At 40.1% G+C, this 27,802-nt stretch overlaps 1 long non-coding RNA gene across 1 annotated transcript in view; it reads left to right on the top strand.

Annotated features, from left to right (window-relative positions):
• LOC140492609 (uncharacterized) overlaps window positions 1-27,802 on the top strand; it is a 77,445-nt gene that overhangs the window by 6,357 nt on the left and 43,286 nt on the right. Inside the window, exons 2-3 of the long non-coding RNA XR_011963586.1 lie at window positions 14,904-15,059; window positions 15,217-15,315. This is a non-coding gene — a long non-coding RNA (uncharacterized lncRNA). The remainder of the gene's footprint in view (window positions 1-14,903; window positions 15,060-15,216; window positions 15,316-27,802) is intronic.

A 27,802-nucleotide genomic window follows, 5' to 3' on the forward strand; every position in this document is an offset into this window, starting at 1 on the left:
AATGAACCAAAACCTGCAGCCCATTCTAAAAGATGAAAGACTTAATAATTCAGGTCTGTTCAATATATCACTGTATGACAGTAATGTTTTGTCATAAATTCTGTGTCTTATGATCTTATACTCCACAAGCACTTGATGAGGGGACAGTGCTTCCAAATAAAGCTGTTGGGCTATAACTGGTGCTGAGTGACTTTTAGCTTCACTTTTTAGTGTCATCAATCTTTTTCTTGAAAATATCAGTATGCCATCAATTTTCCTCATCAATTCTCACCTTTCAGGGTAAAGCTGATTATGGTCTTTCTTTGGTATCTAACCTATTTCTTGGTACTGTTTTATATTTGGATATGAAGATGTAAACATTTTCAATCAAACTTGCTTTTTCCTGATTAATTCCAATTCAGCATTTTTTTAGGAAATGAAACTTGAAACACCATTTTTCTAAACTAGGTAACATAGTAAACACTGCATATTCTTCAAGGTACTGTTGTTTAGCATTGCATAACCTCCATGTCCAAGTGTAATTCTGCTCATCCCACAAAGGCTGCAGAAATAGTGGGACATTCCTTTCAGTTAAGAGTAAAACTTGAAAATTTAAACATGTGCCGTATGTTACAATTATATTGAACTTTGTTTGCATTTAAATTAATTCTAATCTGCAACTAACCTGCTATCACTTGAAGATAAGACCATAACCATGACCATTAGAAATAAGAATAAAAGTAAACTGTTCAGCCCCTCTAGCCTGTTATCCTATTCAGTAGGATGATGACTGATTCATGTCCACTTTCCTGCTTTTTGCCATAATCCTTGATTTCCCCTACAGATCAAGAATCTGTCTATTTCAGCCTTAAGTATACACAAGGACTCTGCCTCCTTAGCTGTCTGTAGCAAGGCGTTCCAAAGACACTTAAGCCTCCTGAGGGAATATATTTCTCCCTACCTCTGTCTTAAATTTTTATTCTGAGACAGTGCCATCTTGTCCTAGATTCTCACATGAGGAGAAACATCCTCTGTTTACCTGTTGAACCCTTTTAGAATTCTCTGTTTCAATGAGGTCACCTCTCATTCTTCTAAACTCCAGTGAATAGAGTCCCAGCCTGTGTAACCTTTGCTCATAAGGCAGGCTCTCTGTGCATTTACTTAATCTTTACCCATAGACTTTACACTTAAACTGTACAGTTTATGATTTTGGAATATGGTGATAGAGGACTGCAGATGCTGGAAAGTCAGAGTTGATAAAGTGTGGAGCTGGAAAACGCACAGCAGTCAAGCAGCAACCTCCAGTTTGCATGTAGGCTTATTTTGACGGTGGTGGATGCCCAGGATGGACATGATGTTGGGGGAGGGGGAAGTTGAAATGACTTGCAACCCTCTGTTTCTTCCTCTCCCGCAGACACAACCAGTCCCTCATGACTGACACTATCATTTGCTCAGCAGAACTGGCCCTCACCCTTAACAACTTTTTTCTCTTCAATCTTCCCACTTCCTACAATCCGGAGGAGTGGCTATGGGTACTTGCATGGGTCTGAGCAATACTTGCCTCTTTGTAGGATATGTGGGACAGTCTGTCTTCTGCCCCTACTCTGGCATTATCCCCCACCTTTTTCTTCTGCTATATTGCTGACTGTATTGGTGCTATCTCATGCTCCCACAAGGAGCTCAACAGTTCATCAACTTCATCCACACCTTCCACCCTAACCTCAAATTCACCTGGGCTACCTCTGACACCTCCCTCCCCTACCCGGACCTCTGGCAACTGACTCAGCAATGGCATGCATTTCAAATTCACAGATTCCCACAGCTACCTCCACTACACCTCTCACACCCTGCCCCAAAAAATGCAATCCCGTATTCCTAATTCCCCTCTCATATCTGCTCTCCGGATTAGCAATTCCACTTCAGGACATTCCAGATGTTCTCCTACTTCAAGGAGTGTAATTTCGTCTTCCCCCGTGATCAACAATGGTCTCAACCACAACTTGTCTGTTTCCCACGCCTCTGCTCTCTTTTTCCCTCCTCTTCTCTCTCCCCCTCCCCCCCCCCCCGCCCAGGATAGAGTACCTCTGGTCCTTAAATTCCACCCCACTAATCTCCAAATCCAGCACATCATCCACCTGCAGTCTGACCCCACCACCAAAATGATATTTCCTTCCCAAAACTTATCTGCTTTCTGCAGGGCCCATTCCCTCCATGACTCGCTCATTAGGTCCACCCTTCCTACCAACCCCTCTTCCACATCTGGTACCTTTCCCTGTGACTACAGGAGTTGAAACACAAGCCTTCTCCTCTCCCCTTTTACCCCTGTCCAAGGTCCCAAAGAATCATTCCAAGTCTGGTATAAATTCACCTGCATTTCCTCTAACTTTATTTATTGCATCCATTACTCCCGATGTGGGTACCTCTACATTGGAGAGACCGAGCAGGAACTCTGGGACCAGTTCAGGGAATGTCTGTGGTCTCTACCCTCCAATCAACCCCACCTTCCAATTGCTAGCCATTTCACCCCTTCCTCCTCACGACATGCCCATCCTGGGTTTTCTCCTCTATCAAAGTAAGGCCACACATGAATTGGAGAAAGAACACCCCATCTTCTGCTTTGGGAACTTAAACCATGTAGCCTTAACACACACTTCACCAACTTTCAAATCTCCCCATGACCCTATCTCATCCCAGGTCCAGCTGCCATCCCACCTACATTTCCCCCTGCCCCAATCCCCTCCCTCTATTTCTCAGTCCCCTTCCCCAGCCCTGATGAAAGGTCCTGACCTGAAATGTTGACTCCTCTGCTGCTTGACCTGCTGTGCTTTTTCCAGCTTTGCACTTTATCAACTATGAAGTTGGAATAATCAACTCGTTGTGTAGTATGGTGGCTGTTAATTGACAAGATTGTTACAATAACTGTTTCAGATTGGACCATTTCAGTGATCTTCTTGTTGACTTACTACCATCAAACTTGTATTCATTTCCAACTCTACTACCAATGTTCTATCTTCCATCTTCTCTTTCAAATACCAGTCATTTTTAATAAACTGCATTAGCTCCCAATCTACCTATTCCTCATTTAAAGTTCTCATCTTTACCCCAACCTTATCATTGCCTCACCTGTCTTACCTGTGTGACCTCTCCCATCCCTCCAACTCATCCCTTCCTGCAGCTATGGTGGCTTCTTGCTGAATGTCTTCACCTTACAAACTATAGTAACTATAAGTTCTAGAGTGCCCTCCTTAAAGTTCTCCCTACTGGAACTCTACTTTTTTAAAGATTCTTAAAATTCATGTTTTTGTAGCCTCTGAATGTGCTATGTAATATCTTTGGCCTAGTATTAAATTCTATTTGATCATTCTTCTGTGAAACTCTTCAGAGTTTTCCAAAACTATTGAATGCAAATTGTCTTATGTATCTGCAACTTTTTTGAGTTGATCTTGAGCATATCTGACCTTCAAATTAATAAGTCAATTATAAATTAATATATATTGAAAATGTGTAATTTAATGCTTAAGACTATTTTTGGCGGCACCAACATGTACCAGTTTAAAAGATGAGTGGTTTTGTGATTTTATCATTTACATCTTGGGTAGTTGTTTTAAATTGGACTGTACTACTAAAGCTGAGCAGGATCTGTATATTAGTACTTTTAGTAGTTTATGGCGATCTAGATTTTTTAAGTTTAGTTACTGCAGCTATCCAAATTGATTTGGCAGGTGAGTCTTCAGCCATGTACATTTTTGTAATTAAGATTGGCTGAAACATACCCTAATAAGAAGAACCAAAAGAACTGCGGATCGGAGACAAAAATAAAAATTGTTGGTAAAGCTCAGCAGATCTGGCAGCACCTGTGGAGAGAAATCGAGAGTTAACATTTCAGCTCGAGTGACCCTTCCTCAGAATTTGAGTTTTCTCTCCACAGGTGCTGCCAGACTACTGAGCTTACACTAGTAAGAAATGCTTGCATTTATCTAATTCCTTTTAATGCATAAGTATATAAACAGATGAGTGAGGAAATTCAAATGGGCACCAAATGTTCGGTGCAAGATGGAGGTGATCAAACCATTTCCAGAGAATAGGACTGAGTTGTCTGAAAGTCCTCTAAGTTTATGGGGGAAGAGGGATTATATTGCTCAGATGGCCAGAATCAGGACTGAAGCATAAGATTAGATTTTAGGGTGATAATGTGAATTTGAGGGCATTGAAGTTTAGTAACCTATTGTAGGACAGCATGAATAGGAGTTGTGAGCCAGTGGTACCTAGTGCAGTTCAATATGCAGACAGTCCAGCTGGAGAAAACGTCCAGCAGTAAATTTAAGTGAACCTGAAGATTTATGTGGGGAGTTTTGTATGATGCAGTATATCATACCTTGAAAGAAAAGGTTAGTGTGTTGTGATTGTTGATCAAAATGTTTAGAGGTTTATTTTGAATATGGTAAATTTTTTTGAAAGATAACTAGACCCAGTAGAGATGTGATAAGAAGTTAATGTGCACTAAGAAAATGTCAGTTTTGTGTCTGAAAAGTCTGTGTATTTAAGATGTTTAAAAATAAATAATGGGAGTTGCAAATGCCAACCTGGCCATTCTCCCATTCTTGGCTAAGCTATTGAAGTGACTAAAATTTTAATTTCCTGCCTGGCACAAAATAATTTGGAAAAATTTGAGGGAAATATACCTTTATCAGGACTTTCCTTGTGGTTTTCAGTTTTTCCAGTGCTCTATATCTGAAGACTGTTGGTAGGATCCTTGGACTTTGACTGAACTGTATTGCATTTTACTTGTTGGTGATTTTGGATGGTGGCCACAGTGATTTGACAATATAGCCCTTTCTGCCGTCTTGGAGTAAGATAGAAGCCAAAGGAACATACCCTATATTCCCTCATAAGCAACATGTGGCAATTTGTGGTTAAAACACGAGCCTGAGTAATACTGAACTCCACATTAAAGTGGAAATCCATTTTATTTGTTATCTGCATATGACAACTGTGATTTCAAGAATTGGGAAAGCCTGAACTGAACCAGTCAACCACATCTGTGGATATCAGTATCAGCTATTTACCTGATTACAAGTGACATTTTATTTCTGTGTAGTGTACAAATAAATAAGCCTTTTAATTGACACGGAGGTTCTGCCGTCACTAAAAACAGTTCACTGTCTCCATTTCTTTCTCCTTTTTTGAAATATTGACAGCTACTTCGTTTCCATATTCCCTCTAGGCGGAGGCACTTGGATTTCCCATTTTAATCTAAGCAATGAATTGTGTTTTTGACTCCATCATCCACATTGTGCTGCTTATACTTTTTCAAATTGCTCAATGTTTTCTGGAAAAGTTTACCATATTTTCCATAAGAATTAAAATATTGTTCAAATTTTTGTATTTTGCAATAATTACCCTAATTCTTTGTGAATATATCTTTTCAGTGTTTTTTAACGTCTTCCTAATTAATTTTGAAAGCCATAAATCTTTCTCTAGTTTGCATTTGATTTTATTGTCCATTATGATGATTCTTTGACTGAATAGCAACTGTGCAGACCATGGAAGTACATCGTGGTATTGTTTTCCAAGACTTTGTTTCTAGTGTGCCATCTGAATTGCTTGAACATTTTCTTCATTACTTAGCAATTTAATTTTCACCTGTTTTTCCAAACTATTTTGAAGCAACATTCATTTTGAAATGATATAGTTACATTCCCGTTGTCAATCTTTATATATTTGTATTTCAGAAAATGCATTAACTCAAGGAGAGAGTGACAAAGTGTCTGCCTTATCCTAATTTTAGGTTAGTTTTAAAAACTAAATATTAAAGCGATTGGGTTCTAATCAGCTCAGTTGTTTGTTTGGAAATTATCTAAATCTAACACCAGCTGGCGAGGTAGAATTAATTTTCCTCAACCTACTTGTGATTTTAAAAAGATAAATATTGACAGTAAATAGAGCATCATTGAGCTAATTTATGGCTTCAGTTAAAGGATCACCTCCTAAATCAACCCAGACAAACAAAAATGTGTATTTCATAAAGTTTGTTTAGGTATTTCTTCGATGTGATAATTAAAAACAGTTTGAGTTGAAGAATTCCATATTAACACTTGAAACATTCTTAAGACCCCAACTTTTAGTTGGGGTTTTAAGAATGTGATGAATGTGTAGGGATTCAGAGGTGACTTTCAGACCATAGGACTTCATTCGGTGGAGGACAAGTGGGGAATATTGAAGGGGCTGGAAGAACATGAATTTTTCAGTTGTGGATGTAGAGAGGGGGAGAGACCAGAGAGGATGAGACTTAAAATTGGGCACTTCTAGAGACTGGAAGCCTGGTACAGAATGCATTGCAGGCATTGGATGAGTTGAAATTTATGGAAGGTGGAGGACAGCCAAGAAAATTTGACCCGACCCAGATTTATACAAAATAAGCGCTCTTTAGTGCTTTTATGTTCACATCTGGAATCCTATTTGCCTTTGTTATATCTGTCCTCCTTGGAGGTCTAGCTCTATTAAGGATATGCTTCATTTACTGTTAACTAATATTGTGTGTTGAAATCCCTCTGCCACTCTGCTCACCTATCTGCCTTTTTTGCGGTTTTTATATAGGATTTATGCAATGCAGAAATAGGCTATTCAGTAGTGATTTGTGCCTTCTCTAATTGGGAATTCAACCCAGACTGTGGCACTGGAGCTCTGAATCCTAACTAAAATATAAACAAACTACTGGAGAAACCTAGCAACATCTGGGGATGGAAAGAGTTCACCTTTTGAGTCCAATATGACTGTTCACTTCCAAAGAAGAGCCACTTTCGGTCTCTCTGTGAACTCTTTCCCCTTCTATTGATGCTGCCAGACCAACAAGAAACCTGCTTTCTTCATAGTTTGAAAAGGACTTGTTATCAGGAAATATCAGATCAGTTGACTATCATGTTCTATTTCTAGTTTTGATGAATTGCGACCTTTCTTTTAAAAATAATTTTTTTTCTAGAAACGTTTGTCACCTGAGAAAATTGGATATTTCTTCAAAATTGCCACTGGAAATGTTTGTCAGCTAATGGAAGCCAGAATATTGTCGAGCTGTAAATGAGTTGTAAAGCTTTCATGAAACCTCAATTATTTTATGTGGATTTTGGTAGCATATAAAGGAGAGAATTTCTTTTTGTGGCTTAAATGTGATGAATGTATGATTGGTATAATTAGCTTATTGATATTTTGATGTATTTTTAACTAGTAGGAAGGGCTACTGTTTTTAAGACTTTTTCATTGGGTTAGACTGGAGGAAAAAATTGTTATGGTAAATCTGCATAATATTGAAGTGTTTGAGTTTTTTATGCTGAATAAATCTCTCAATTGTCATAGTGCAATTTTCCCTAAAGTTTTTGTCACTTATGCTAAACTATACATCTTTGGGAGAAATCAAATGCTTGTATATTAACTATTAACAGATATGTGAAAATCTCATGCTCAATTTGCACTGTTTGTAAGATGAAAGTATTATTGCTTTTTGGGTTTAATAATTCTGACCACATTTTTGTCCTTGAGGGGTTGAGGCAGAGGTATTGAACAATCTGTTCCAAACGTTTGTGAGGCCTTGGGTTTTTTTTAAAAGTTGGAACAATAGAAGCACCAAATTTTAGTTTAACTTTCAGTAGTTGCTGGAGTCTTGAAGCTGAATGTGGAAGCTGTTATTCTTCTTTCTGGTACAGCCGAAAGCTTGGGTTCTCTTCCTGCTGTTAGATTTGCAAGTGAGACATATTTTACCTTTGCCAAGGGTATGTTTATGGGATGTTACTATGTTGGAATAGTTAGAGGTTGTTTAGTAGTTCAATAATCTCTTATTCTGTTAAGTTTTCCAATAAAGTTATTCCAATTTTGTTCTTTTGTTTGAATTTTAACTATAGAGTAAGAATAAAGTGTTTTGCTTCAAGCCAGGTAGTTTAACCAATTGAAGTGCATCTGGAATATATGCCTTGCACTTACTTTCTAACAAAAAAAATTGTGGTTTGGGTGATCTTAATATATTTTGAGGGGGTTTGGTCTGGTCCATAGCATTAACCTGAAATCAAATTTGGAAACTTGTAAGGATGAGGTTAAATTGTTTGACTCAAATTTCAGTGTTTTAGCTTTGTGCATTGACTGCTAACAGATCAATGAAAATAGTGCAATTCCTACATAATTCCTTTGCAGATGGTAGAGGGTGCCTGCAATTATTACACTGCATCTCAAATGATAACAGGAGAAATCTTTCTGCAAGTCCAGCATGATGTGCAGTAATCAAGTAATTGCTTCTGAGTTGATGTGGAGTGAGATAAAGCCCAGAGTGCGACCTTCCCTCTTGGGGCTATCAACAAGCATAGATGACATTGATCTACTTTCAAGTTCTTTGGCTGTGTCACTCAATGGTTGTTCAATATGTAAATAAACCATATAGATATCATTGATCTCTACCATTATGCAGCAGTCCATATCTGTTTCCTGAATATGGAATTCTGTTTTCAGCATTGCGTCTAACTGATTCTTGATCACAAATGTAGATTTGGTTGCTAATTTTAATTCTTGGAGAGAATCTGTCAAGAGGTGTTCTGATAGTTTCAGAACTGGAATTTGCTACTGACTTAACTCAATATGGGAGAACATACAAAGGCTGGTGTGTCTCTCTTCCCTCAAATATTTTCAGCATTTGATAATTTATAAGTGACACTAGATTCTATTCATTTTGAATTAGTAACTGTAGTGTTCCATTAAGTTCTCTTGAAGGTATCCATTCATAACTCAAAGTTAAAAATCACATAACACCAGGTTATTGTCCAACAGGTTTAATTGGAAGCACACTAGCTTTCGGAGCGACGCTCCTTCATCAGGTGGAGGGCTCGATCGTAACACAGAATTTATAGCAAAAATTTGCAGTGTGATGTAACTGAAATTATACATTGAAGAATTGATTGTCTGTTAAGCCTTTCGTCTGTTAGAATACAGTGATAGTTTCACTTCTTTCATGTGTAAATCACAAAACCCTTTTTTAAAAGTTGCATTCTCGGGTTAGCTGTTAACAATGGTGATAGCTAGACAATATGTTGAAGGTGTTAGCCCCCTGTGTTCTCTGTCTATGACCTGATGTTTAGATTGATTCCAATCTAAAAAGTGAGATAAGAGTTTTACATAAATTTCATGCAGTTTTTGAGCTCAGAGTTTTACATGAATGTATGTAGTTTTTGAGCAAAGTGCAATGTAACTCTGCAAGTACAAAAAAATTCACTGCACAAAATATGTGTGCATGTGGGTCTTTGCCTGTCTGTGTGTCCGAATCATTCATAACTCATTGTATGTCTTAAAAGTTAATCCTGACAATAACCCTTTCCTCTCTCTCGCTCCTAGAGACTTGAACCTATTTTAACATTACCTTATGTACTGTGTGTACTGAGCTATAGGGCAGTATGGGACATCAATCTCAACTTTGGTTTCAGACTGTGAAATAAACTAGATTGAGCCCCTGATTGTTTGTTTGAGTTAAATTTGCATTATTTGTCCATCAATCTCAAATCATTGGAGTTCATCCTGAGTTTCACATGTTCTGTTTTCATTTGTGCCAAATGATTGTTAAATTAAATTATATCTGCCACATAGAACTGAAACACAGATTGCACCACATGGATACTGTCAATCTTTAGCTTTCTCTATAAATTGCATTTGTCCTTGTTACTTATGTCAAAGCTTGCATTACACCTTATTTGTTGAGAATGTCGTATGGTTGGTGGATCTGACCTGAAGGTATGCGCTAGTACCTTCACTTCCAGTGGGCCATGACTTGGATGATTTCCAGTGGGGTAGGGATGATGGTCAGAATGAAATGCAATAACTAGGGAAGGTGAAAGGATAATTGGCTTGATTCATACATGTAGCCTGCCCATCCCTGGATACTATGGGCAATTTCCATGGTCAGTACACTTAACCTGCACATCTTTGGACTATAGGAGGAAACTGGAGCACCTGGAGGAAATCCATGCAGACACTGGGAGAATTGTGCAAACTCCACATAGTCGCCAGAGGATGGAATCGAACGTGGGGTCCCTGGCACTGTGAAGCAGCAATGCTAAGCACTCAGCCATAGTGCTGCTTTATGATTCTGCTGTCTTGATTGGATAGTGTGTGCAATTTATTAATTGCTTAAATTACCACTTGAAATTAATGCTGATTTGATGTAGGTTTGTCTGTAATATGATTAAGTTGGTGACACCAAAGTAAATTTCCAAAAATTGCTAACATTAGTGGTTAGGAAAATCCCAGCTTTAAAAAAAAGTGTCCCGTGGCTACCAGTGACATCAAAGCTCGCAAGTTTACATCAGCAGTGTTGCTGTCAATGTTAGATTTTCTGTCAGGAACCTGTGGCATTTGGCAGATTAAAAAGCACCATTTACTTTGACATTATTGAGGCAGAATTGTCTTGAAAATATCTTTGAAATGCACATTCTCTGGTTACAAATAAGCCTAAAACAATGACGTATGGTTCTGCTTATTCCACTAGTTAAGCCAGCGGCCAGTCATTTTGTGTGAAGCTAAACAGTGAGTTCTCCCAGATTAAGATGACAGCAAAACCTAGTTGTGATTTCATCTAACTGTGATGCTTGTAGATTTAATATTCTGTGTCAGTGATAGGGACCAAACCAAAAACCCTGCCAATTTATAATAAAAACATTGATTTTTTTTTCCCCCAGTATACTCGAGACAATTGAGACAATGGAACCATTTTATTTGTACTTGGTCACACCTGTTAATTTAGCACCTGGTGCAAAATCGAATGCTGGCCTTTTGCTGATCTGTTTGGACTGATTTTGTATTTCCAATTCACCACAGTAGGCAAAAGGCTTTTTGGAGCTTTGCTCCTGCAAAATGGCTTTTGGGGATATTGGCAATACCTTTCAAAATGATTTTAAGAGATAATACTGCAAGCGCTAGTAAACCAATTCTAAACAGAAATTTTGAAAATACCCAGGTTAGTCAACATCTTTTATTGTTGGGCCAGTTAGATGTCCAAAACTTGATACTAGAGAGACCTTTTTTTTGTTCTTACTATCTTGAAATTGTATGTAAGACCACAAAACGTAGGAGCAAAATCAAGCCATTCAGCTCAATGAGTTTGTTCTGCCATTCAGTAAAATCATAACTGGTCTGGTAATCTTTGACTCCACTTTCCTGCCATGTCCTCATAACCCTTGATTTCCTTTGATTAGAAATCTATCTTGAAAATACTTAAACCGTACCGCCATTGCAGCCCTTCATTGTAAATACGTCCATAGGTTCAATACCCTCTGATAGAATTTCCTCATTTGTCTTAAATATATGACCCTCTATTCAGTGATGTTCTCTGTCGTAGACTCTCCCATCAGAGGAAGCTACCTTGCTGCATCTACCGTTTTCAAGTCCCTATGAATCTTAAATGGTTCAATAAAGTTTCCTCTCATTATTCTGTTCCAACAAGTAAAAGTCCAATTTGCTCAACCTCCCTTAAATAAAATCCTTCCATACCTGGATCAACCTAGTGAATCTTCCCTGGACTGTCTCCAAAGCCACTGCATCTTTCATTAAATGAGGGGACCAAAGCTGTTCACAGTATTCCAGGTCTGGACTGTCTAGTGTCTTGATTAATTTAGCAAGACTCCTACTTTATACTCCATTCTGATTTAAATAAAAGCCAATAGTCTAATTACATTTGCTGAACACTTATGCTAGCTTTTCATTATGCATTGTGTATTTGTGGATAACTTGAAAGGTCTTAATTTAGGCATTACTATTTAAAATTATTATTCATAGTTTTCAAGTGACTGCTGGTTGTTTTAAAAGTCTGATACTGGGAGGAATGGAGTTGTGTGAGAGGATAGATTTGCATGGAGTTGTCTCTGCTGCTTTATATGCGTTTTGAATACATGGAATGTTACAGCAGGGGTACAGCAGTGGGCATTGGTTTTTACTAATCAAGTGGTGCATACGTTTTCTCAATTCAACGAAATTATTTCTTGGCTGCTAAAACCTTATGCCAACGCAGTAAAGAGAGAGTGAAGTGTATGAAAAGATGCAGGGAGACCTTGAAGGACAAAAAGAAAAGTGTCAATCAAATGTAAAATGTATGTAATGCTTTCTTTGTCCCAAGGGCTTTCTAAAGCTTTTTTGCAACTAATGGATTTGTCTTATCAATCAAAAAAAATACTTGGATCCCAATTCTTGTCTTTGAAATACTGTCACTTATGGAGCTGCATGCAGTAGTCAATTTGTACACAATAACATTTTGCAATCAACAAATGAAAGAATAGATCTGCACCTGCAGTATTTAGTTGATTACAGAAACAAGCAAACTCTCTTTAATCTGATTGGCATTGCCCTTTGATTTCGACCTATGGAAGTGAACGTTATTTATTTTGGAAATGTTAAACCAATCTCTTGTAATGTAGCACTCCTTCAGTCATGCACTAAAACAGTAATCATTTGACATTTAAGTCTGTAAATTAATTAGGATATTTCACTGTACCATAGAATCCCTACAGTGTGTAAACAGGTCATTTGGCCCATCACGTTCACACTGACTTTAGATTTAGATTACTTATAGTGTGGAAACAGGCCCTTTGGCCCAACAAGTCCACACTACCCTCCGAAGAGCAACTCACCCAGACCCATTCCCCTACATTCACGCCTTCACCTAACACTGTGGGCAATTTAGCATGGCCAGTTCACCCAACCTGCACATTTTCGGACAGTGGGAGGAAACTGGAGCACCCGGAGGAAACCCACGCAGACACAGGGAGAATGTGCAAACTTCACAGACAGTTGCCTGAGGCGGGAATTGAACCCGGGTCTCTGATGCTGTGAGGTAGCAGCGCTAACCACTGTGCCACCGTGACTTGCAAAGCCTCCTGTCCCATCCCTGTAACCCTGCATTTCCCATTGCTAATTCACCTAGCCTGCACATCCCTGGGCACTGTGTGGGCAATTTAGCCTGGCCAATCCACCTAACCTGCACAGCTTTGGACTGAGGGAGGAAACTGGAGATCAGGAGGAAACCCGTTCAGACATGGGGAGAATGTGCAAATACCCGACGGAGGAATTGATTCCAGATCCCTGGTGCTGAGAGGCAGCAGGGCTAACCACTGAACCACCATGCCGCATGAGACTCATTTGTTGGGGTTGGATATAATAAGAGTGTATAGGAACATAGGAATTAGGTGTGGGAGTAAGGAATTCAGCTCTTTCAGCCCACTCTGCCATTTAACATGATCATGGCTGATCTTATCCTGGTCTCAATTCCATTTTCCTGTGTGCACCTCATTGCTCTTTATCCTGCTTTTCACCAGAAAGAGAACAGTTTTCTTTCTTGAATCTGTTGATTGATTGATTCTGCCTCCAAGTAGTGAGTTCCACAGATAAACAACCTTCCTGAGAATAGTTTCTCCTCATCTCATTTGTATCTATAACCTCTTGTTCGAGACTGTGTGTCCCACAAAGAGGATGATCTGTTCAACATCCACCTTTATCAATTCTATATATCTCATGTCACCCCTCACCCCCCCCTCCATTTTTCTGAAGTCTGGTAAGTTAGTCAGCTCCCCTGCTATGACAGCTGTTTCATCCCTGTTTGAGATGTGGAGCTGTGAGGAAGGAAGAACAATGTACAGAGGGAAGATCAGAATAAGTGCATCAGAGATAGATGGAGCGTTAGATATGACAGCAGTTGGGAGAGAGGAGATAAGTGGATGTGAGAAAGGCAGAGTGAATTTTACAGTAGGCAATAATTTTCGAAGAGAATGAGTAGGTATGAAGTGCATGTGGGAAGATACCATTTCTATTATTGACTGAAAATCACAAGACATCAAATTGCAACATGGTTGTGACCTTTAATCAGTAAGTCTCATTTTGCATTCATTTTATTTCGATACAAGGTATGCAACTCATTTTTTATTCTCTTGTGGGATGCAAGTGTCTCTGGCTGGCCAGCTTTTGTTGTCCATCCCTAGTTGCCCTTGAAAAGATGATGAACTGCCTTCTTGAATTGTTATAATCTACGTTATTGTGGGAGTTACTGACGACTGAATTTGTGAAGTCAAATTTAAAGCCATATATCAGGCTTGAAATAATTGCTTCCTTTTCCTGCTTTAATGCAATGTGCAAACAAGACAAGGATGACATGAGAAAAAAACCTTTTCACACTGAGCATGGCGTATGGAATGCACTGTTTGGAAATGTGGTGAGGCAGGTTCAATTGAGGCATTTGAGAAGGCATTGGTTGAATATTTGGATAGAAATAGTATGCAAGGATGTGGGGGGTGGGGTGGGGAGGAGGGGAGGGAAAGAACTGGTGCAAGCGTGAAGGGCTGAATGCCCTTCTGCCTAGAACAGTTCGTGGTTCTGCTAGTAACAGAACCAAATAGTAAAAAGTGTTTTGAAGGGAATATTTTTAATTGCAGTTTAATTAAAAATTGTTAAAACCAAAAACAATGGAATTTCTAAAGAGTTTCAGTCCAATCTACTGTTCAAAAAAATCATTGTGATGAAAGTATCTCAACTGTGATAGCACTAAAGAACTTCAGACACTTAAATCTTGAGAAACCAACTGCAAAATTGAAACTTTTGAGGTCTCATTGTGAAGAAATAAAATTTTATCTCTGGAGTGCACTTTGTACCAAAATTAAGCTTTATTTCAGTTTTCAGCATTAAATTAAACTCAGAAATCTATCTGACCAATGTGTATTTTAAAGTGTAGTTGTCCCTCATCCAAACTAGTTTTATTGAGTCATTGACTTAAGAATGCCAATATTTTAGCTACAGTTTATTGGCTGGCTTGTTTATAAATTACTAAACATATGAATAATCCTTTTTATTAGAAAAACAAAGTTCTGTTTTGAAGAAGGGTCACTGGACTCAATGTTAATTCTTCTTTCTCTCCACAGATGCTATCAGACCAGCTGAGTTTCTCCAGCAATTTCTGCTTTTGTTTGAGGAAAATTCTCTGTCCATGATCAAATGAAAAGGTGACCACCTCATCAATTTGACTAAGTTTATTAACCAGGCAACACTCTGCAGTTTTTTCTTTGTAAATTCTACAGGTGAGAACTCTACATAATTGCAAGATTTTTGATTTTCATTGGTCCAAGTTTAAGTATCATGTCTTTTAGTATCTTAAATTTTAGATGGTGTTGCTTTGAATATACTGTGATTGTGAAGCTTGCATTACTTTCTTACAGTTGAATTTTTATTCTTTAGGTTGTAAGCAGATTTATTAAGTCTGCAACCTGTAGGGGGCTGATGTACATTTGGGTGAGCAATTTTGACTCCTTGGCGAAAGTTCATTATCTGTTAAAAGTAAGTCATACTATTGTTGATAGGAAAGGTTGCTTGGAGGAATAACTCTTGGCAATCTAGATATCAGAACGTTGCTCCTTAGTGTCATTGTTATGATTATTCTGTTTAAGCAGCATTGTTTCTTTCCTTAGCTGCTATACCTTTTCCTTGTCATGTTGTAATTCCCTATCTGTTTGACTACAGCCTTTTCCTGAGTTTAGCTTAAACTGTTGGTTTTAGACAGCCATAACTTCAATTGCGCAAGTAAGTCTTCGAGCAACATTGAGTCTACAGCACAGAAAAGTCCCTTTGGTCCATTGAGTATGTGTTGGTCAAAGACAACCAGGATCTGTTCAAATCCTATTTTTCAGCACTTGGTTCATAGCCTTGTGCACTTAAGATACCAAAGCATATACCTAAATATTTCTGAAATGTTTTATTTAGCTTGCAGAAGTAGAATTCTACGCAAAATGTCTCCTGTTAGTTTTTAAACTGATGAGAGGAAACTATGAAACCAGTGAAAAGAGGAACACCAGAAAATGTATAACTATCATTTGGATTGTAATTAGGTTGAATATATTTGCTCATTTCGTTGCATTTCAGAAGAACTTGTTACTTTGGTTGACCTGATCTAATGAATCCCAGAATGTTGTGAGAAGTGAGGGAGAAAATTGCGTGACGCCTTGCAGGGCTATTTGTGTTATCTATAACCACGGATGAGGTGTCTGAAGACTTGGAGGGTGGCTAATGTTGTACCTTTGCTTAAAAAAGGTTGTAAGGAGCAACTGGGGAACTACAGACCTGTGAGTCTGACTTTGGTTGTGGTAAATTGTTGGAGGTAATTTTACAAGTTAGGATTTATGGGCATCTAGAGAAGCAAAAATTGATTAGGGATAAATGACATGGTTTTTGCAAGGAAAATTGTCTTTCTCAAACTTGATTGAGGTTTTTGAAGAAGCTGCCAAAAGGATTGAGGGCAGAGCAGTACACATTGTCAACTTGGACTTTCCGAAAGTCTTTGATAAGTTTCCTGCATGGTAGATTAATTAGTAAAGTTAGGTCGCATGGGATTCAGGGTGCGCTTGCCACTTTGGAGACATAATTGGCTTGATGTCCAGAGATGGTGGTGGATGGTTGCTTTTCGAACTGGAGGCCCGTCACCACCTGTGTTCCACGAGGATCGGTTCTGGGTCCTCTTTTGTCATTTACATAAATGATTTGCATGAGAACATAGTTCGTAAGTTTGCAGACACCAAAATTGGTGGCATAGTAGACAGTGAAGAAGGTTTAAGATTGCAAAAGGATCTTTATGAAATGGGTCAATGGGTTGAAAAATGGCAGATGGAGTTAAATCTGGATAAATGCAAGATATTGCATTTTGGTTCAATAAACAAGAGTATGGCTTCTCCAACTAATGTTAGGGCCTTGGGTTATGGTGTAAAACAGCAAGACCAAGAGGTTCAGGTACATATTCTTTGAAGTTTCTGTCACTTCTAGACAGTGTGGTTAAGAAGGCATTTAGCATGCTTGCCTTCATTGCACAGACCTTTGAGTATAGGAGTTGGGACATGTTGAGATTGTACAAGACGTTGGTGAGGCCTCTCCTGGAATACTGTGTCCAGTTCTGGTCACCCAGTTTATAGGAAGGATATTAAACTGGAGTGGGTTCAGAAGAGATTTACTAGGATATTGCCAGGTATGGAAGGTTTGAGTTAAAAAGGAAGGCTGGGACGTTTTTTCACTGAATCATAGGAGGTTGAGAGGCAACCTTAGAGATTTAGAAAATCATGAGGGGTATAGAAAGGGTTAATGGTAGTTGTCTTTTCCCTAGGATGGGGGATTTCAAGATGAGGGGCACGTTTCTTAAAAGTTAAAATAGAGAAATTTAAAAAAGACGAGGGGCAAATTTTGCTCAGAGGGTGGTTTGCGTGGAATGAACTTTTGAGGAAGTGGTGGACGTGGGTACAATTTCGCTGTTCAAAAGACATTTGGATAACTGAATAAGAAAGGCTTGGTGGGGATATGGGCCAGGAGCAGACAGGCGGGACTAGTTTAGTTTGGGTTATGGATGGCATGGACTGGTTAAATTGAAAAGTATTTTTCCGTGCTGCATGACTTTATGACTGAAGTGACAGAAATGCTCGTTACAAGCATATCTGTGATACTGTCATGACCTGCTGGGGTAGTGTGTTGGAAACCAAGCCTCACTATTTCCAGAGTTGTCACAAATATGAAAATTTAAACCACCAAATTGTCCAGTTCAGATTAAAAGAATATGCACACTAAGTTTTCCATTAACAAGGGAAAAACCTTTGATGACAAAATCCAGCAGCCAGAAAGAAAAGATTTGCTGACTTAATTCAAACTCTGGCCCCTTTTAAAAATTCCTACAAATACAAACAGGCACACCCATATTCCAGGCGGAAGTGGGTACTGCAGATGCTAGAGATTAAAGTCAAGATTAGAGTAGTGCTGGAAAAGCACAACAGGTCAGGCAGCATCTGAGGAGCAGGAAAATCAACGTTTCGGATAGGAGCCCTTCATCACTACTCTAATCCTGACACCCATACACTCAATCCTGTTATCTATTTTCTGTGTGCATAAGAAGGAAAAATGTTCTGGCACCAGTTCAGATGGGATTTTTTTTCCCCACCTCTTTCCAAGTCTTTGCTAATCACATGAGATTGTGGCTATCCTCATTCTCAGACTTTAATTCACTGCTTGAGGATTCACACTTTTGGTTCCACTGAAAGGGTTTAATCCCTTTTGTTTTAGAACATAGAACATAGAACAATACAGCACAGAACAGGCCCTTCGGCCCACGATGTTGTGCCGAACTTCTATCCTAGATTAAGCACCCATCCATGTACCTATCCAAATGCCGCTTAAAGGTCGCCAATGAATCTGACTCTACCACTCCCTTGGGCAGCGCATTCCATGCCCCCACCACTCTCTGGGTAAAGAACCCACCCCTGACATCTCCCCTATACCTTCCACCCTTCACCTTAAATTTATGTCCCCTTGTAACACTCTGTTGTACCCGGGGAAAAAGTTTCTGACTGTCTACTCTATCTATTCCTCTGATCATCTTATAAACCTCTATCAAGTCACCCCTCATCCTTCGCCGTTCCAACGAGAAAAGGCCGAGAACTCTCAACCTATCCTCGTACGACCTACTCTCCATTCCAGGCAACATCCTGGTAAATCTTCTCTGCACCCTCTCCAAAGCTTCCACATCTTTCCTAAAGTGAGGCGACCAGAACTGCACACAGTACTCCAAATGTGGCCTAACCAAAGTCCTGTACAGCTGCAACATCACCTCACGACTCTTGAATTCAATCCCTCTGCTAATGAACGATAATACTCCATAGGCCTTCTTACAAACTCTATCCACCTGAGTGGCAACCGTCAAAGATCTATGTACATAGACCCCAAGATCCCTCTGTTCCTCCACCTGACCAAGAACCCTACCATTAACCCTGTATTCCGCATTCTTATTTGTTCTTCCAAAATGGACAACCTCACACTTGGCAGGGTTGAACTCCATCTGCCACTCCTCAGCCCAGCTCTGCATCATATCTAAGTCCCTCTGCAGCCGACAACAGCCCTCCTCGCTGTCCACAACTCCACCTATCTTTGTATCATCTGCAAATTTACTGACCCACCCTTCGACTCCCTCCTCTAAGTCATTAATAAAAATTACAAATAGCAGAGGACCCAGAACTGATCCCTGCGGAACTCCACTTGTAACTGGACTCCATGCTGAATATTTACCATCTACCACCACTCTCTGACTTCGACCGGTTAGCCAGTTTTCTATCCAATTGGCCAAATTTCCCTCTATCCCATGCCTCCTGACTTTCCGCATAAGCCTACCATGGGGAACCTTATCAAATGCCTTACTAAAATCCATGTACACTACATCCACTGCTCTACCCTCATCCACATGCTTGGTCACCTCCTCGAAGAATTCAATAAGACTTGTAAGGCAAGACCTACCCTTCACAAATCCGTGCTGGCTGTCCCTAATCAAGCAGTGTCTTTCCAGATACTCGTAAATCCTATCCCTCAGTACCCTTTCCATTACTTTGCCTACCACAGAAGTAAGACTAACTGGCCTGTAATTCCCGGGGTTATCCCTATTCCCTTTTTTGAACAGGGGCACAACATTCGCTACTCTCCAGTCCCCTGGTACCACCCCAGTTGCCAGTGAAGACGAGAAGATCATTGCCAACGGTACTGCAATTTCCTCTCTTGCTTCCCACATAATCCTAGGATATATCCCGTCAGGCCCGGGGGACTTGTCTATCCTCAAGTTGTTCAAAATGTCCAACACATCTTCCTTCCTAACAGGTATCTCTTCTAGCTTATCAGTCCGTTTCACACTCTCCTCTTCAACAATACGGTCCCTCTCGTTCGTAAATACTGAAGAGAAGTACTTGTTCAAGACCTCTCCTATCTCTTCCGACTCAATACACAGTCTCCCACCACTGTCCTTGATCGGACCTACCCTCGTTCTCGTCATTCTCAGGTTTCTCACATACCCATAGAATGCCTTGGGGTTATCCTTGATCCTATCTGCCAGGGATTTTTCATGCCCTCTCTTAGCTCTCCTAATCCCTTTCTTCAGGTCCCTTCTGGCTATCCTGTATCCCTCCACTGCTCTGTCTGAACCTTGTTTCCTCAACCTTATGTAAGCCTCCTTCTTCCTCTTTACTAGACATTCAACCTCCCTCGTCAACCAAGGCTCCCTCACACGACCATTTCTTTCCTGCCTGATCGGTACATACATATCAAGGACACGTCGTATCTGCTCCTTGAAAAAGTCCCACATTTCCACCACATCCTTCCCTGACAGCCTATGCTCCCAACGTATGCTCCTCAAATCCTGTCTTACAGCATCGTAATTTCCCTTCCCCCAATTGTAAAAACTTCCTTGTTGTGCGCACCTATCTCTCTCCATAACCAAGGTGAAAGTCAGCAAGGGAATTTTCAGAGAACAGTTGACAGAAAAATGGTGTGAGAACAGCTACCAGATGATTTTCTGTTATTTCACACAAATGGAGAGGAGAGTGAGATTTAGGTGCTTTTACTTTGCAAGCTTCTCCTGTTTCCAGGGTTTGGTTCAAAGGCACCTGTTACAATCAAAAGTTGTTACTTTGCTGAGCTTGCATGAACCCACACAACTGCTCAATTGAAAAACCAATCAACGGACTATCTGTGGCCCAGACACATGTTCATGTGTGCGCACATGCACACACACACTCATTCTCTCCCCCCCCCCCCCCCTCCTCTTTCTCTCTCAGTTGATTGAGTCTAGCATCCTACCCCACTATTTAAGTAAGGTAACTTTGTAGCTACAAATCAATGAAATGCAGTATCTTGGCTTTTTATAATTGTAACCCCTTCTTTCACAGCTGCTTTCGTATAGAACATAGAAAAATACAGCGCAGTACAGGCCCTTCGGCCCTCGCTGCTGCGCCGACCGAAGCCTACCTAACCTACACTAGCCCAATAACCTCCATATGCTTGTCCAATGCCCGCTTAAATGACCATTAAGAGGGAACGTGATATCTTTCTCCATTGATTTTTGTCCACTGTCCAAAAAAGTCATCTTTATGGTGTATACTGGAAATCTATTTTATACTGTGTCCAGTTGAATAATGGAAAGGAAACATCTTTTCAAATGTAGCTGGGATTGTAAAAATGTTTTTTGAGATTCAACATTGGAGTGAATTACTGCCAGTGACTGATTTGCTGTTGATTGGAGCATTTTGAAAGAGAATATCAAATGTGTTCATCAGACATTTCAAACATGTTGGACTAAGTCGTTGTTCATTTTTATTGATTTCACTGGTTTTCTAACCTCTGTAGGGATTTTTCAACTCTGGTTTATGAAAGATGTTGTCACCGACTGAAAAGGCATGTCAAATTAAACTGCATAGGACTAAGGATAGAGTATTGAAATGATAGACTGGAAACAAAATAGGAATGAACTGATCTTTCTTTCAAGTGGTATGGAGTGACTAATGGGCTATCACAGGGATGAATGCTTTGACCCAGTTATTTACAATACTTGTGAGTGAACGAAGTACAATATCTCCAAGTTTGCAGGTGACACAGTTGGAAGGGAGGATGAACTATAGAGAGATGCTTGGACAAGTTGAGTGGCAAAATGCATGCAGATGAAATGTGATATTTTCCACTTTGATTTGGTAACAAAAACAGGAAGGCAGATTATTATCTAAACGGGGATAGATTGAGGAAGGGGGGGGATGCAATGAGACCTTGTCACTGTAAGTAAGTATACAAGTGCTAAAGTTGACAAATGGTATGTTGTCCTTTTATGGTGAAAGGATTCGAGTATAGGAGCAGAGATATCTTGCTGAAATTGTACGGGGCCTTGATGAGACCACACCTGGAATGTTGTGTGCAGTTGTGTTCTCCTTAACTGAGGAAGGATGTCTGGCAATGTAGGAAGTGTGACAAGGTTTACCAGACAGATTCCTGGAGTAGCAGACCTAAAGTATGAGAGGAGACTTGGGTTAGTTAGGACGAAATTCACTGGAGTTTAGAAGATGGGGGCTGGGGGCATAAATATCATAATAACCTATGAAATTCTAACAGGGCTAGATAGGAAACATTAGGAAGGGTGTTCCTGACAGCCGGAGGGTCAAGAATTGATGGTCACAGTTTAAGAATATGGTGTAGGCCATTTAGGACAGAGATGAGAAATTCTTCACTTGAAATCATGAACTTGTTTAATTCTCTGCCGCACAAATGGTTGATGCCAAGGCATTGAATGTTTTCAAGAAGGGGTTAGATAAGTTCTTGTGGCAAAAAGGATCAAAAGATATGAGGATAAAGCAGGAAAGGATACTGATTTAGATGATCAATTATAATATTGAATGGCAGACCAGCTTGAAAGGCCCTACTTCTATTTTGTCTGTTTCTAAGGCAGAGTACTCCGTATTGGACTTGGAGATATTCCATGTGAAGTTGCAGTGTATCCTTTTGGCTTACAAGCTGGATAGCAGAGATCAGGCACTGCTGTGTGGCTAAAAATAATTCAGGAGTTTTCTTCTGCAACTTGAAGGTAGAGTGGGATTATATGATGTACACGTTAGCCATACAAACTTGTTACTTGTCAGAGCATAATACTTTGAGGCATGGTGGAACCAGGAGTCTTTGAGGTGAATAATGACTAAGGATAGCTTTTGGATTGGTTCATCTGTATTTAGTTAGATATGTGAGCACAGTGCACTCAAGACATGCAGAGCCTGGAAACAAGAAGCAACATACTCTGAGTGAAAAGAAAAAAAAAGAATTAAAGGTCCACCTGATCAGCTATTGATTCAAAGATCAGCGATCAGTCTCTGCAGAAATATTGTCATAATGCTAAAACCAAGAGTTTCCCTATAGTGTCAGAGGCTGAGGGGTGACCTTATAGAGCTTTATAAAATCATGAGGGGCATTGATAGGATAAATAGACAAGGTATTTTCCCTGGGGTGGAGGGGTCCAGAACTAGAGGGCATAAGTTTAGGGTGAGCGGGGTGGACACAAAGATATAAGCGATATAAGGGGCAACCTTTTCACTGAGGGTGGTGTGTGTATGGAATGAGCTGCCAGAGAAAGTGGTAGAGACTGGTACAATTACAGCATTTAAAAGGCATCTGGATGGGGATATAAATAGGAAGGGTTTGGAGGGATATGGGCCAAGTGCTGGCAAATGGGACGAGATTAGGTCAGGATATCTGGTTGGCATGGAGGAGTTGGACCGAAGGGTTTGTTTCTGTGCTGTACATCTCTATGACTCTATAACTATAAGAAATAATTCTCCACTCTGTGATCTGGATTCTTGAACTACAGAACTTGTTTTCACCTATCAATGTTTTTTTCACCCATGATATTTGTCAACCTTTTTCTCTTGTGTGTATGATGAGTAATTGTTTGCATTTGGGGTTTTAAAGGGGTATAACTTAAGCCACATAGTAATAAATTAGTAAGCCATTTTTTGAGTAGTTTAAGGATGTTTGTTTCCAATAGACATTTATTTTCCTGTTAATGATGAAACCTGTTATGAATTGCTTTTGCTCTGAATAGCAGTCTATCGGTCAAATGGATTATCTTGGTGATTTAATTGGTAGTGACACATTTTTGATGGTTTGTTGAATAGTAATACTCAGTTATCAGCACACTCTCTATTGATTCATGACACAATAAACTTGGTTTCAAACTCATTCATTTTTGTTTTGGATTCTTTGAATTCTTCTCCAGTTGCGTGTAGGAATAGGCGATGTGGCAGAAATTAATCTGTCATTAAAGAAGGAAGAACTAAACAAATTTTGAGGCTTTCCTTCAATGTGTAAAAAAAAATGTTTGAATGGCTGGGTTGTGCTTGTGATTGCCTCAGCAGAAAAGTGTGGGGGTTGTTTATCCGTTTGTTATGAAGGACTTGTGGATGTTGGGAGTAGGGATGGCCTCCAAACAAGTGTGGTGGAATAATTGTGTGCATTTATGGTCCCCCTCCTATGGGAAGGATGTTATGAAACTTGAAAGGGTTCAGAAAAGATTAACAAGCGTGTTGCCAGGGATGGAGGGTTTGAGCAATAGGGAGAGGCTGAATAGGCTGAGACTATTTTCCCTGGAGCTTCGTAGGCTGAGGGGTGACCTTAGAGAGGTTTATAAAATCATGAGGGGCATGGGTAGGTTAAACAGACAAATCTTTTTTTCCTGGGATGGTGGTGTCCAAATCTGCAGGGCATAGGTTTAAGGTGAGAGAGGAAAGCTTTAAAAGGAACCAGAGGGATAACTTTTCATGCAGAGGGTGGGGCATGTATGGATTGAGCTGCCAGAGAAAGTGATGGAGGCTGGTACAAATACAATATTTAAAGGCACCTGGATGGGTATATACTTAAGAAGGGTTTAGAGGGATGTGGGCAAATGGGACTAGATTAATTTAGGATATCTGGTTGACATGGATGAGTTGGAGTGAAGGGTCTGTTTCCGTGATTTACATCTCTGATTCTAAGCTGAAAATGTGATGCTGGAGCAGCACAGCATGTCAGGCAGCATCCAAGGAGCAGGAGAATCAACATTTCGGGCATGAGCCCTTCTTCAGGAATGCCCAAAACGTCGATTCTCCTGCTCCTTGGATGCTGCCTGACCTGCTGTGCTGCTCCAGCAACACATTTTCAGCTCTGATCTCCAGCATCTGCAGTCCTCACTTTCTTACATCTCTGATTCTAAGCACTGATATTAAAATTAATATGGTACATCTGTTTATATGGTCAATTTACTTGAGCATCTTCTGGTTTGCTGTTATTGAAGCTGAGAAAAATACTGTATCACTTGAAATATAATTCATACATTTAAATTATTTCTGGCCAAGAAGAATGGCAAACAGCAGTAAATATGTAGACACACCTTCAAGTTGTTTGAGTGAAATAGTTTTTTTTTCTGATTGAACTCTTGATTCTGAACCTTGACAGCAAAAAGTGAGATTGTAATTCTCAAAGCTTGTGATTTAAGGTGCAAGGATTGAAAGCTAATGGGTTTGGTGACAGAAGGCTACTTGTTCCATTTGCTTCACTGATAGGTTTTTTAATATAAGGGTTTATTTGGCTTCAGTTTTTAAAGAACAAGACATTATTATTGCCTAACATGTCTGTCATTCCTTTTTGTAGTGGACAATTTAGATATATTATAGAACAGTTGTTGAAAATTGGCTGGGGTTTTAACTAGACAGGAAAATTCCTGTTGATTTTTAAAGTTTTGGTCATAAGTAATACCTCAGACATACAAAGCAAAGAGAGACATTACAAAAAGATTCAAACAGAAAAGAGCAAAACCATCATGTTGGAAGGAACATTACTACAATGATGCTTGTCTATGTTTTTGCAAAAAAACAGCTGATAATGTACATAAGCCATGAAACCCCTGAAAATAATGGTCTGGAGTAATCCACTAATTGGAGGTGCTTAGTGTGTGAATTCTGCTGAAATCATTATCATTTGCATCTCTGTTTGGCTTGTCCTAGGATGGATGTGTTGACCCAGTCGAAATGGCGTCCTTCCTTATCTGTATGTAAGGATACTAGTGAGAGAGGGTCATCAACTAGCCACAAAACAACATGACCCTCTCTCTAGTGTCCTTACATACAGATAAGGAAGGACGCCACTTCGACTGGGACAACACATCCATCCTAGGACAAGCCAAACAGAGAGAGACACGAGAATTCCTAGAGGCATGGCATTCCAACCGGAACTCTATCAACAAATACATCAAGTTAGACCACATCTACCACCCTGAGAAAAAGAACAGAAATGACATCACCACCTCAAAGAAACCCAAACATATAAATATAAAGCAGGAATCACAGCAGTGCTTTGCCTGGATGCCCACTGAAGATGTTATCTAGTAGGGTGACGAAACATCTGGAAATGAACCTTGCAACTCAGCGGGCAAACCTACATCCATCACCTCAGCCTGAGCTACAAATCTTCTCAAAACCCGCTCTGCTCAGGATATTTCCAAAGTGTTAATATTGATTGAGACACTTGTCAATACTCACTGTATCCAGAGCAAAGTCTCAAACTATCATTTTGCTAGGGTACGGATATTGATCTGTTCATCACAGAAACATAGAACATTACAGTACAGTACAGGCCCTTCGGCCGTCAATGTTGTGCCTACCTGTGGAACCAATCTGAAGCCCATCTAACCTACACTATTCCATTCTCGTTCATATGCCTATTCAATGACCATTTAAATGCCCTTAAAGTTGGTGAGTCTACTGCTGTTACAGGCAGTGCATTCCACACCCCCACTACTAAGTAAAGAAACTACCTCTGACATCTGTCCTATATCTATCACCCATCAATTTAAAGCTATGTCCCACTTCTATCTGAGGCAAAAGGCTTTCAGTGTCCAACCTATCTAACCCTCTGTTTATCGTAATTGGGTTAGATTAGTTTCCCTACAGTGTGGAAACAGGTCGTTCGGCCCAACCAGCCCACACCGACCCTCGGAAGAGCAACCCACCCAGATCCATTTCCCTCTCACTAATGCACCTGACACTATGGGCAATTTAGCATGGCTAATTCACCTGACTTGCACATCTTTGGACTGTGGGAGGAAACTGGAGCACCCAGAGGAAACCCACTCAGACAAGGGCAGAATGTGCAAGCTCCACACAGACAGTCGCCCGAGGCTGAAATCGAACCTGGGACCCTGGCACTGAGGCAGCAGTGCTAACCACTGAGCCACCGTGCCGCCCCAATAATCTCTAAGTCACCCCTCAACTTTCTTCTCTCTAATGAAAACAGCCTCCGGTCCCTCAGTCTTTCCTCGTAAGGCCTTCCCTCCATACCAGGCAATGTCCTAGTAAATCTCCTCTGAACCCTTTCCAGAGCTTCCACGTTGTTCCTATAATGCAATGACCAGAACTGTGTGCAATACTCCAAATGTGGCGACACTAGAGTTTTGTACAGCTGCAGCATGATCTCATGGTTCTGAAAAGCTAAAACACCATATGCTGCCTTAACAACCCAATCAACCTTGGTGGCAACTTTCAAGGATCTAGGTACCTGGATACCAAGATCTCTCTGATAATCTACACTACCAAGAATTTTACCATTAGCCCTCTACTCGGCATTCCTGTTATTCCTTCCAACATGAATCACCTCATTAAACTCAATTTGTCACCTCTCAGCCCAGCAGTTTATCTTTGTCTCTTTGTAATCTCCAACATCCTTTGTCACTATCCATGACTCTACTGACCTTAATGTCATCTGCAAATTTACTACCCCATCCTTCTGTGCCCTCCTCCAGGTCATTTATATAAATTGCAAACAACAGTGGACCCAAAACAGATCCTTGTGGTACCCATACGTAACTGAACTCCAGGATGAATATTTCCCATCAACCACCACTCTCTGTTGTCTTTCAGCTAACCAAATTCTGATCCAAACTGCTAAATCACCCTCAATTCCATGCCTCTGTATTTTGTGCAATAGCCTACGATGGGGAACCTTATCATACGCCTTACTGAAACCTATATAAACCACATCAACCGCTTTACCCTCATCCACCTGTTTGGCTACCTTCTCAAAGAACTCAATAAGGTTTGTGAAGCATGACCTATCCTTCACAAAATTGTGTTGACTATCCCGAATCAACTTATTCCTCTCAAGATGGTTATCAATCCTATCTATTATAACCCTTTCCAACGGTTTACCCACAACTGACATAAGGCTCACAGATCTATAATTTCCAGGGTTGTGTCTACTCCCCTTCTTGAACAAGGGAACAACATTTGCTATCTTCCAGTCTTCTGGCACTACTACTGTAGACAATGATGACATAAAGGTCAAAGCCAAAGGCTCTGCAATCTCCTCCCTGGCTTCCCAGAGAATCCGAGGATAAATCCCATCTGGCCCTGGGGACTTATCTATTTTCACACTTTCCAGAATTGCTAACACTTCCTCCTTATACACCTCAATTCCA

This window comes from Chiloscyllium punctatum, chromosome 21, assembly GCF_047496795.1.
Source record: "Chiloscyllium punctatum isolate Juve2018m chromosome 21, sChiPun1.3, whole genome shotgun sequence".
Taxonomy (NCBI): domain Eukaryota; kingdom Metazoa; phylum Chordata; class Chondrichthyes; order Orectolobiformes; family Hemiscylliidae; genus Chiloscyllium; species Chiloscyllium punctatum.